Source organism: Petaurus breviceps, unplaced genomic scaffold, assembly GCF_028583685.1.
Source record: "Petaurus breviceps papuanus isolate PSGF00001 unplaced genomic scaffold, PetGlider_PUasm1.0 90977, whole genome shotgun sequence".
NCBI lineage: Eukaryota > Metazoa > Chordata > Mammalia > Diprotodontia > Petauridae > Petaurus > Petaurus breviceps.
In genome coordinates, this window is record NW_027187391.1 from 48081852 (window position 1) to 48094568 (window position 12717).

The following is a 12717-nucleotide window of genomic DNA, read 5'->3' on the forward strand; positions in this document are numbered from 1 at the left end:
CTTTTATCCTTAGGGTTTGGTAGTATAGTTAATTGATGCCTTTATCTTTTCATGAGAGATGCCAGCTCAGATCAAAAAAAAACCCAAAACACACTACAAAGGCTTGGCTTTGTGTCTGGTGGAAATCGAGCACCTCAAAGCCTGACTCAGGAGTAGAGGAATATAAAAATTGCTTTCATCCACATTGCTGAGTATTTTGCTTATATCTTTTTTTCCCCTGTTACTATCAAAAATTTGGTAAGAATCAGAGCAATGGGGTCTAAGAGCTGAAAAAATGGGTGTCTATGCTACAGGAAAAACAAAAAACCTAAAGAGAGAGACAGACAGAGAGAGAGAAGAGAAGGGGGAGGAAGGAAGGGAGACATAGTCTAATTGTTTGCCAATAGGACTGGTGTTTCCCACTAGGGCAAGCAATAAATGCCCTGAGAACTCAAAGACATATTCAGTTTTTCAGCAAGATGCAATATGGTTTAAGTGGAAAGGTCACTGTTCTAAGGGTCAGAAGACCTGAGTTCTGGTCACAGTCCTGCTAGAAACTCCCTAGGGGTCATTTAATGTCTCTATGCTTTAGTTTCCTCCTCTATAAAATGAATGGAACTGAACTAGATGATATCTAAGGTCTCTTTTCACTCTGAATCTAGTCAATATTTATTGAGCACCTCTTATGTGCTGTACTGAACTCTTCTGATAGAGAAGTTTATATATATATATATATATATATATATATATATATAGTGTTTTTATGGGGGGTATACACACATATATACACATAAGTATATGAACAGACACATATATACATATATATATATATACAGACACATACATATATACAGAGACATACATATTCATATATCTATCTATAGCTACCTGTCTAGCTATCCATCCCTACCTGGTTTGTTTAGACAGACAAGGACATAGCATTTCCCTGTGGAAAGAACATTTGGTTTGTAGCCAGAGGATGGCGATTAGAAACCCAACCATTTACCAATGCCTTTCACATCTCTGGGCCTCTGCTTCATCATCTGAAAAATGATGGGATTGCACCAGCTAACTTTTAAGGTATTTTCCAGTTCTAGATCCATGATCCTATGATCTACTAATAGATATATTTTTGACAGATTCCAATATATGTGATAACATCACAGATTCTTTCCAAAAGCATGTGGTTGACCCTAAATGGTCTGTAGAAGGTTTTTAGTTCCCAGAATAAAAGATACCAGTAGAACTTGCTATATTCTTCATTATCTTCAATTTTATCCTTCAAAGTCAAATTATATTTTTCAATTACAAACTTCTTGAGGGTAGAAACTGTCTCTCTTTGTCTTTATATCCCTCAACTTAACATAGTCCCTGGTACACCGTAGGTACTTAATAAATATTTATTTATTAATTGATTATGTCATCGATCTGAAATCTGAATCTAAGTATTTTTGATATGACTAACAAAATCTAATTTAATTTCTTTTCAATTCTGCCTTTAAAAATCTGAACTTTCAATTTTCCTGCCCATTTAGCCCACCTACTGACACTAATTTCACAAATATAGTTGATTTCATTTAATGTATGAAATACTGAAATGAGCATACTGAACACTTATTTTCTTATACCATAAACATGCTCAGTAATATTAATATCTCCTCAATGAGGAAGTATTTCCTACTGGCCAAGATGCTCATTCTTTCTAAGACTTTTCACAGAAATCCATCCATCTCAGCTTCACCATTATACAAGGAAGTTATATAACTGGTAGGTATTTAATTTATATATATAATTATATATGTATATATAGTGTGTGTGTGTGTGTGTGTTTTAATCAGACCTATAAATTCATTGGCATAAAGTCTCTGTGTTAGGAAACTCCCTCTACCAAGTGAATAGACAACTGTCTGTAACTTACAACTTTAAGGTAACTAGGATGATGAGAGGTGATGGCTTGTCCAAGATAACATAGTATGTGTCAGAGGCAGGACTCAAACTCAGGTCTTCCTGACTCTGAGACATCTTAAATATGTATCAATTGAACATCAAAGTTTGAACAGGCCATAGAGATCATCTAGTCTAGGGGTTTCTTAACCTTTTGTTGTGTCACAGACCCCTTTGTCAGTCTGGTAAAAACCATGGACCCCTCAGAATAATGTTTTTAAATGCAGTAAATGAATATATAAGATTAAAAAAGAAACTAAGGTTAGAAAAAAATAAAAATATGTATTTCTCCCATCCAGGTTCACAGGGCCCACTGAAAATTCCACATAAAATTATCCCTGATTTATTTTGGAGCAGAAACCAAGCCCTGAAGGACTTCATCCTTTGGTACCTGCTAATTGCTGCCTATTGCCTTAGTTGCCCACTATGGCTAAGCCTAGCCTTTCCATGACTCCCAGCTTTCCAGTTCTATAAATTCAATCAACTGATATTCCTAAAACATGGATTTCACCATGTTACTTCCCTATTCAAGAAGCTTCAGCATCTCACTATTATTTCTAGGATAAAACACAGTATTCTCTCTTTTACTTTTAAAACCTGGGTCTAGACTATCTTTCCACATCACTTTCCTCCATGAACTCTATACTTCAGGCAAAGTGGCCTATTTATTAATTCTGATACCCAACATTCCTTTTCTTATCTCTATGCTTTGGTACAGTTTGTTCCCCATGCTTGTAATACTATTCCTTCTCATTTCATCCTCTTAGAACGCCCAGCTCCCTTCAAGGCTCAACTTAAGGACCACATGCTGTAGGAGGATCTAACTCACAGTGCCAACTATTAATGCCCTCCCTCACCCCCCCAAAAAGTTTTTATACTTTAGGTTGTTTATGTCAAGGTTACATTCACATGTGTACATGCTGTACTCTCCTAGTAGAATGTAATGTACTCTCCTAGTAGAATGTAAATCCCTTGAGGGTAGGGAACATTTTTTTTTCTTTGCATCTCCAATACCTTGAAAAGAGACTGACATGGACAAACACTTAAATATTTACTAAATTGAAGCTAAGAAAGGTTTTTAAGAGAGAGGCATGATTATAACTGTTTTTTGAGGAAGATTGGTCCATCATTAGTGCAGAAGATGGACTAGAGAGGCTGAGTATGGAGGCAAAGACTAGCTCTGAGCCTAGGATACAGATTATGCATTTGGCAGTAACAGATGATAGGACAGCTAGGTGGTGCAATGGATAGAGCACTGGGTTTGGAATCAGGGAGATTCATCTTCCTGAGTTCAAATCTGGCCTTAGACACTTACTAGCTATGTGACCCTGGGCAAGTCACTTAACCATGTTTGCCTCCGTTTCTTCATCTGTAAAATGAGCTGGAGAAGGAAATACATCTTTGCAAAGAAAACCCTAGATGGGGTCACAAAGAGTCAGACACAACTGAAAAAACTCAGCAACAGGAAGAGAGACTGGCATGGAGACCATGGGAATGGTAAAGAAGGGATAGATTTTAGAGATGGGACATTATGAAGGAAAAACTGATGAAACCTGGTGCCTGACTGGATGCAGAGCTCAAAGGGAAGGAAAGGGCTAAAGATCACATTAAGATGTCTTCATGCCCATGTAACTGAGACAATGGTGGGGACAATGGTTGGGGAGAGGAGCTGGTTGGAGAAGGTAGAAGAAGGGTAAGATGATGAGTTCACATTTAAATACACTGAGTTAGAGGTATAGGTGGGATATTTTTTGTGGAGATATCCTAGGAAAGGTTGGCAACATTAAACTGAATCTCCTGAGAAAGGCAAGGGCTAGAGAAAGAGATACAGGAGTTGTTTACATAGATGTGATCACTGAACCCAGGCCTCCTGAAGTAGTCCAATGTTCTTTTTAGTGTCCTATGATGACTTGATGCCTTAGGACCACTTTAGACACATTGCAACTTCTCACAGGGGCTGTTCTCAAGGTAGGGCCTTGGACTTGCAACAAAAAACTAGAATACAAGCTATTATCAGATAATAATACTGATGCCTAAGCAGAAGTAAGTTGGTAAATATTTAACAACTGTCTTTCTGGGGGGTAGGGGAGTGTTATGGTAATGGGAATCTAAGATCCTCCCTGCCTCTAGGCCCTTTGATAGGCTTAAGTGACTCTGAGAACCTTCCCAGATTAAAAAATATACTCTGCCCCCTAATAGGCTGAATGTGGTCACATGGATCCTGTGGCAGGAGGCTTGTTTTTCAGGAATGCCCACACCTTGTTGCTTTGTGATTGGGCAGTGGGTCAAGAGGGTTGTGACATTCTCTGACCCAGGAGAAGGCTATATATACCCTGATGTGAGGTTTTGTTTTGGGGCTCACTTTGAGAAGAGTTGTGTGATTTGACTATATGAGAGGCTTTGAAAACCCAGATGTTGGTGCTTCCCTCTCTGGTAACTGACTAGGTATGGATGTAATGGTCAGACAGCTGGAAGCCTGTCTGCTGATCTGATTCTCTGTCTGCTTTTAACTTCTGCTTGTAATTTGTTTGTATTCTCTGAAGTTCAGGGTGCTGACTGTTTCCCTTGAACTAAGTAAATTGTATATGTCTGATTGATTAAAGTAAGATTGTTAACCCATTTTGAGTAGCTTTCCTTTAGAAAAGCAGATCTAGGCACCTGTGTTGACAGCCACCCTGGGTACGCTAGGGTGCTTGCTGCTACAGGGAACATGTCAGCACAGTATGCTTTTAAGCCTAATTTGCATTATTAAATTTTCCCCCACCACTTTCTTAAGTCCAGAAATCAATATAACAATAAATCCAGTCCTGATTTTTGCCAAGTTCTGAGGTATAATTGCTCAGATGGAAAAATTAACAATTGACTCTCACACTAGTTCAGACTGACTCCAACATATCCTGTGTCTAAGTTTCCTTGATTCCAGATGATTTCAACAGCAATACATTCAAATCTTCTGATAAAGAAAAATGTACTAAGATGGGAAAGCAACAGTTTTCAAACTTTAAGCTGTCTCTATGTACAGATATATTTACATAAAACTATTAAAAAACCATCTGGATGATTTAAAAAAGATGCAATTAACAGGCCATTTTTATGATCTACCTAGCAACAGAGATAAAATTTCTTTGGAGGGAAAGTATCCAAGGATTACTTAGTGCTTCATTTGGAACACAAATCAATCTAGTTCTCTTGTTGACAGTGTCATTGAGAGAGGTCTTATCTTCTGACTGGCCCACCTAAGCTAAATTTACTGCCTTCCATCCAGGTTTTCTATATTTGTTAGCACTGACTTCTGACTAGTACTTAACCAATAAGTCTGACAGAACAATGATACCATTTTTTCCCTCTTCACATTTTCCTGGAGTATTTTATCTGGATCTCCCCCTTTCCCTCTTCATATTTTGCCTTCCACCATACTTAATCATGTAATGGAATTCATAAGGAAGTTTATATCCTATCACCTTATTCAAGTGTAAGCTTCTTGAAAGCAGGTACTATATCCTTTTTCATTTCCATATCCTTAGAGCAGGGCCTGACCACATTATAAGAGCTTTTAAAAAAAAAATCTACTGAATATGTTTGTTTTCATTCATGGATCAAGTTCTCACTGTAGATTTCTCATTCTATAATGTATTATTATGATTTTCCAACAAAATAAAGTCACATCTTTTTACCCTACTAAATTAGTCCATGGCTTTATTTAAATTAGTTAAAGTATATACTCTCTAAATGTATGGGACACAATATTGTATCCCATTCCTTGTTACAATTCTACAATTCATGAATTAAAACATACTCCAAACATAAAAGTGTCAAGCATTCTTCAGGCCCCATTGTTTAGGACACTTCCTGGCATGTCAACCACCCTGTAGTTGGATTTGTCTTCCTTTCAATTTTAGGCTCTAAATCAGGAGTGTTTTTTAAAGGGATTCCCATTAAGCATTCAGAAAGAGAAAAGGCATCTTGGAACTTGATGTCAATGTCAATTACAAAGCTGGGCAAATTCTGGACTACTCACCTGGGTCGTATTGACCATGGTCATCAGTATTAGGGGCATTTTAAAAAATAAAATTTCAATGACGATTTGTTTGTTTGAAAAGAGGGTAATCTCTGTTTTTTTCAGTGAAAATGAAGACTTGAGCAAGAAAGCAGTGGGATTTACTTACTACCAGTCTGTATTTCCTTAAGAAAGCAAGAATTGTGTGTTCCTCACAAGGATAACGTACAAAGAGTATCTGTAGGTTAGACATACTGGCAACGGCCAGTCAACTTGTAACCGAAAATCTAAAAGTTTAACAGGAAATCTAATAATGAAACTTGCAGGATTATAGAGCTGATAAAGCAGAAAAAAAAAGTAGGTAGAAGCTGTTAAGAAGCATTGCTCAAAGAGGTTGCTTATATATCGTTGATAAATTTCTTGAGATATGGAGAGATCCTCCTTACCTTGTATATTTATTTATTTATTGTCCAAGCTCTTCTAAGATAATGCCATGCCTTGTTTGGTCATCAGCAAGGCCACACCAGCAGACTTTTCTGCTCAGGAATTATTCCCTAAAGTCATAGAGATTTCAGGTTATCTCACTGTCATGTGGGGTACTAAAGTGTACAAGAGAGAGTGAGATAGAGTGAATGCCAAATGGGAAACCTAGTGAAGGTGGACTTTGCTCCACTTGAGGTGCTTTGCGGGGCTAGGCATTATAGGCAGAAGGTGGAGTGAACCATGGCTGAGGCAGGAGAGGCTACTGTGAAAGAAAAAAGGAATGGAATTTTCTGATTTAAAAATGTCCAGGCACATTAAGCTTGGGGGAATTATGGATAGTATTATAAAGAAGAAGGAGGAGGAGGAAGAGGAGGAGAAGGAGAAAAAGTCTTTGTAGCATCTTTTAAAATACATAGAAGTAAGTTCAGAGAGAAACACAGACAAGCCAGGCAACCTTTAAAATAACATGATGAATTTTACTAGGGAAAGCTAGGTAGCATAGTGGCTAGACCATGTGAGTTGGAATCAGGAAAACTTGAGTTCAAATATTGCCTCAGACACTATATGTGTGCGCCCAGGAAAGTCACTTAACCTCTCTCAGCCTTAGTTTACTCATTTGTAAAGTAGAGATAATAAATATTTTAATCCCTACCTTATAGAGTTATTGTTGAGAGGATTAAATGAGCTAACATCTGTAAGGTAAAGAATTTTGCAAACTTTAAAGCACTACATAAATACTTGCTATTATTAAATACTTTAAAAAGCAAGATATATGAAATAGAAATGAAGGATTTTATATATAACCCTCTTCTGTTCTATTTTGCATCTCTCTTCTTCCTTCCCTCAAGTTCAGAATTGAAAAAAAAAATTAAAGAAAAAAAGATACCCAGGAACATCTTAAACAAAGCCAGAAACTTAATGATTTCATCTTTGTTTTTCTACTAAATGTCAAGGGAACTTTGAGTAAGTCATGCATCCCCTATATGCCTCAATTTCCTGTTCTTCACAAAAGGGGTAACGATGTTCATGAAAGCAGTGTGGTGTGGTGGCAAGACTGCTGGTTCTACCATTTACTATCTAGGTGACTGCACACATTGCTTCACCTCTCTGGGCCTCAGATTCTTCATCTGTAAAATAAGAGGGCTGGACTAGATGATTTTTGAGGTCCCTCATTTCATCACTAAATCTTATATCTTTGTTTTCAATTATCTGTTGAACTATATTCTTGGCTGGTGAGGATTCATTTGTTAAAGTATGAATTATCAGAGTGTTCCTATTTCTATGGCTTTCCACAAGAGGTCCAAAAATGCCCTACTCCAGCCACTTACAGAGTTTAAAGAGGGACTAAAAAAGAGGGTTCAGTTAATGGTTGTCATTCTCCAGGTGCATTTGCTGAGTCCTGAATTACAATTTGCCTATGAGCGCTTTGCATGGATACAGAGAAGCTAGGCAGGGATTTCCAGGGAAAAATCACTAAAAATAAGGACTCTGGTTTCAGGCAGCAATGAGCTTATTGGACAACTTTTTCTCAGCATCTCTAGAAGGAACAAAAGGAATCCTGTAGGTTCTCTCTAATCAATCAAACAATCAGTGGGTTCAACAAGAATCTTTTTTTTTTTTATCACTCACTATGCACCAGTCACTGCACTAAGTGCTGAGGATACAAAGAAAAAGGAAAAACATTCCCTGCCCTTACATTTTAATGGGGTCAATAACATATACATAAATAGAGATACATATATTCAAGATACATATAGAGTAGATGGAATCAACAGCAAAAGGTAATATAGAGTTCAGCTGGTTCATCAAGGGTTTCCTAAATTCAAACTTTGAAAGTTTCTGGAGGAACCTCAGACACATGCAAAAGGATAATCATCAAAAGAAATTGAGGCATTTTAAAGACATTTGTGCTTCTTTCCCTCTTCTACACACACTCACCCCTGCCAAAGTCAAAGGGGATATTATTGCAATTGTTAGCAGAAAACATATGTTTTGGGGCCTGTAGATGGAGACCTGGATTTAGAGTGTGAAGATTCAGTTCAAATACTTATTACCTCTCTAACTTCTGGAATGATTATAATAATACCTAACATCAGCATTTTGAGGTTTACAATGTACTTTGCATGACATTATCTCACTTGATCTTCACCACAACCCTGTAAGGTAGGTGCTATTATTATCTTCATTTTACAGATGATGCTAAAGCTTAAGAAAGTTAAATGACTTGCCCATGGCCACATGGCTAGTATTACTATAAAGTGGGATCAAATCCAGGTCTTCCTGGTGGCAAGTCCAGCATTCTATGTTTTATCCCATAGTAAAAGTCAACAAAAATCAAAGAAAAATGTTTTGTCTGTATATAGTGATATGTGTGTGTGTGTATACACATATGCGTGTGTGTGTATGGGGTAGGGGGAGATAGAAATCACTGCCAGATCTTCAAAGTCAGGGTCTGAGTTAGAAAGCAGAAAAGGTCTTTACTCTTTCTCATCAGAAAGGGCACAACCCTGTTAGCTCAAGGGGCAGCAGCAAGGGAGTGCAAATTGCAGAAGCTCACAGGCTTCTGTTATCCTAATCCTAAACTGACTCACTCCCCTGTCTGGTCTCACCATTGGTTGGTGAGGTGGGCTCACAATCTCAAACTCAGGGCAAAACAATCTCAATCCTTCATTACGCACCAAATTTGGAGACATGCAATGAAAGTACAGTTGACAATCCTTGATTATCACAATTATTCATTTGACCCTTCGACCCAGTCAGAAAGAAACATCCTTCAATCCCTTACTTGTGCATATCTACACACCAAGTTGGGGTGGGGGGTGGGGGGCAACCAATGAGAAGGCTAGTGTTGTTTCCTTTAAGTTTCATTACCTCATTCCAGGGCCTGTGGAAACTTAACCCTTTGCTATCTCTCATTCATATATATAAAATGATGAAGTAGAAAGATTACTAATATCTAAAGGCCTAGGCATCATCAGTCCATTAGATTGTGAGCACCTTGAGGGCAGAAACTGTATTTTGCCTCTTTTTGTATTTTTAGAACTTGGCACAATGCCTAGCACATATTAGGTGCTTAATAAATGTTAATGACTGGTTAGCTGGTTGGAACTAGGTAATGGGCTTAGTTCTCTGTTCCTCTTTCTTTTTCTGTATAATAGAGGGGTCATACTGTTTTGTCTCCAAAGTGTATTTGAGCTTTGAATCCCAGGAACTCACTCTATTAGAAAGTCCAGAGACTACCCTGGGTTACTGGACCTTTGTGCTTGCTCTAGAATAAACCATGGTGGTCTTAGAGAGGTCACTTAGTCAGCCCAGACTTCCTGTGTCCATTCTTATTGACATTCTGTCAGTCAGTCATGGTCCTGACATGGCCTTTGGACTCTCCATCTAGGACTCTTCTTGTGCCATTTTACTATCTTTTCCATCCTTGTCTCTGACTTAGCTAAACATTTTTCTTTAGTTTTGATTAATGTTGCTGCAACCGAGTTTCTCCTTCATATCATTTTTATGGTGGGTTTCTCCCCCTCAGATGTATTTCATCATTAGACTCTCCCTGAACCTCATTAAATTACCCATATTCCACTAGTCTCCAGTCCAGGGGCTCTAAACTCCTTTTGTGTCATGAATCCCTCTGGCAGTCTCTTGAATACTCTGGCTCTCTTCTTAGAATAATGTTTGATTTAAAATTCACAATTGAACGAAATGCTAACTACAAGAGGTTAATGAAAATAAGGACAATTTTTTTTCTATCTAAGTTCATAGACCCCCTGAAGTCTCTCCATAAAGAGAAGACCTCAGTTTAAGAATCCCCTCACTGGATCCTACTGGAGAACACATTTTGATAGAAAGGATGCTAGAAAGAACATGAGGACACTAGCTGTCTGGGCTGGGGGACGGAGAGACAGGGAACCTCTCAAGGTAGGAAAAGGAAAGAAGAAAGAGGCTGAATTAGCTGGGAAACTGATCTTACATATATGTCACATTAGGCATTGGTTTATGAACTCAAAGATCTGGTTTGGGGAATGATGGGTAAAGAAAGGAGGAAAAACACTCTCCCTTGTAAGTCTATTTGTCCTTCAAATCTCTGTTTCTGTCATTTCAGGGCAATGAACCTGGTGCCTGATTGCAGTATCCACCCACAGGCCCTAAGCATCTTCAAGACACGTTAGTCACTCACCCAGACTACTCTACCCTTCTTGATGACAAACAGGAACCAGGAGCCAACACTCAGCACTTTCCTTTCTGTAGGATGTTCAACTGATGCAAGAAAAGCTTCAGAACCAGGCTTCTGTAATAATTACAGTGAGGAGACTCACAAGCTGGGGAAAATCAAAGCTGATGGGGGTTGGAAGTAAAAGCCAGGGAATGAAGAGGTGAAATGTTCCTCTTCTGTACAACTTGAGAAGCCTCCTATTGATAGAGTGGCACCCATGACATAAAAAAGAACTGGACAGAAAGAATTAGTTTCAAATCCTGCCTCAGACAAATACTGGCTAGGCAGCCCTCAGAGAGTCACACAACCTCTCCATGACCTGAGCAGCCAATACTAGGTGGTACATCAGGTGCCTCATTGTAATTGATAGAAGCATTTTCTCATACCAATGAAAATCAAAGACCTCATCCAGAACTAAGACATCGGTAGAGAATGAAACCTTTCTGTCCCATATTCTGGTCTTCTTGATTTGTTATAAGTCCCTCCAAAAGGTTTATTTGAGCTGAGATGATTTTCACACCTCAGATTTAGAGACCTAAGACCTTGGTTCAAATCTCAACTCTGCCACAGATTCTCTGTGTGACTGGAATAAAGTCATTCATCTCCTTGGGCCTTGATTTCCTCATCTATAAAATAAGGAAGTTGGCCTAGATGGCCTCTGAGGTCCCTTACAGCCCATCATCTATTATCCAGTGGGCATCTATTAATGGCAGACAATACAGGCATGCGACTTATCTCACGCTAAACCTTGTGGAAATGGTTACAAATAAATGTAACCTGGAGAAAGATGGAGTTGAAAGTTTGTTAGGTACTACTTTGCATTCACAAAAAAGAAAAAAAAAATACCAGCCATTGCAGGAATATGGCTATCAATGATGTTGTTGTTGTCGCTGCTGTTATTATTATACCCTGACAACTTACATGGCTTTTCTGTGTTTTTCAAGACAAAAGAGTCCAGCTGAGATTTAAACAAAGGAGAATGCAGGGAAAAGGAGAGAATACAAGGGGCAAGAATAGTTTGCAGAGAGCCAAAAGTGGAAAAGGAAGTCTAATTCTGTCCTACTCTAGGAGAAAAAAAAGTTTTTTGAGAAATGTAAACAAATCAGGAAATCCTGGCACTTACTCTAGTTCCGATCTGGAGAAACACACCAATCCTATCCCTATGTGAGAGCTGCTGTTTGTGAATGAAATCCAGATTAAATTATTCATTGAGCCTGGCCGCTCCCACAGTATCCAGGTTTCCTCTTGCCTGTGGCATAGCTTAAACCTTAAAATAATAATAATAAAAAACCATATGCATGTTATTAACTCTCCATATTCAAATGGAAATACAATGCTATCATAAATCTCTCTTTTTCTAATGTAAATTCCTTTCTCCGGCATGAAGCTGCAGGAAAGCCTTGTATCTGAGTAATCTAAACTTGAAAGAGAATTTTTGCTAAACCAGTTATGATAGGGGAAACATGTTTTTCTCTGAGTCTAAAGATTAAAGTTGGTCGTAAAAAGGGGTGGGGGATTGAGGGAGAATTATTGGCTGCTCAGCTAATGATTAGACTTCAAGGACAAATTAAGGGCACAGAAAAGAAAGAGTCCTGGAGATAAGTGAAAACAGTCCCAATAATATTAAATAAAAGCTACATTGTTTATCTGAGGTTGTAATCTCCACCCCCACATTCACCTCCATCTATGCAACCCCCCAACTGGCTACCCCCAAGTGGAGTTCAAACTCCATCAAACAATTCTTGCCTAAGACTAGTGACTGCTTTTCCTTTTCATTCTCCTGTAGCCCCTCCTTTCTGCTTTTCCTCTTGGATCTTCTGATTGACAGTTGATGTCCTTCAGTCTCTTTCAAAAAGATTCTGGTCCAAAAGGGATTTTTAAGTGCTGACCTACTGTGAATACTGCCATTCTTTCCAAGGATTTACTGAAAGTGCCCAGTGTCTTTCCTCTGCCCCAGGTCTGCAAAACTGATTTGTTTGTTTCGTCTCTTATCCTTACCTTCCCAATGAATCCTTTCATCAATTGCTCTTCTGAACATAGCCTTGGCCTGGCCTTGCAGCCACCAATAAATCTGTTTATTACACAGAAAAAAGGACCAACC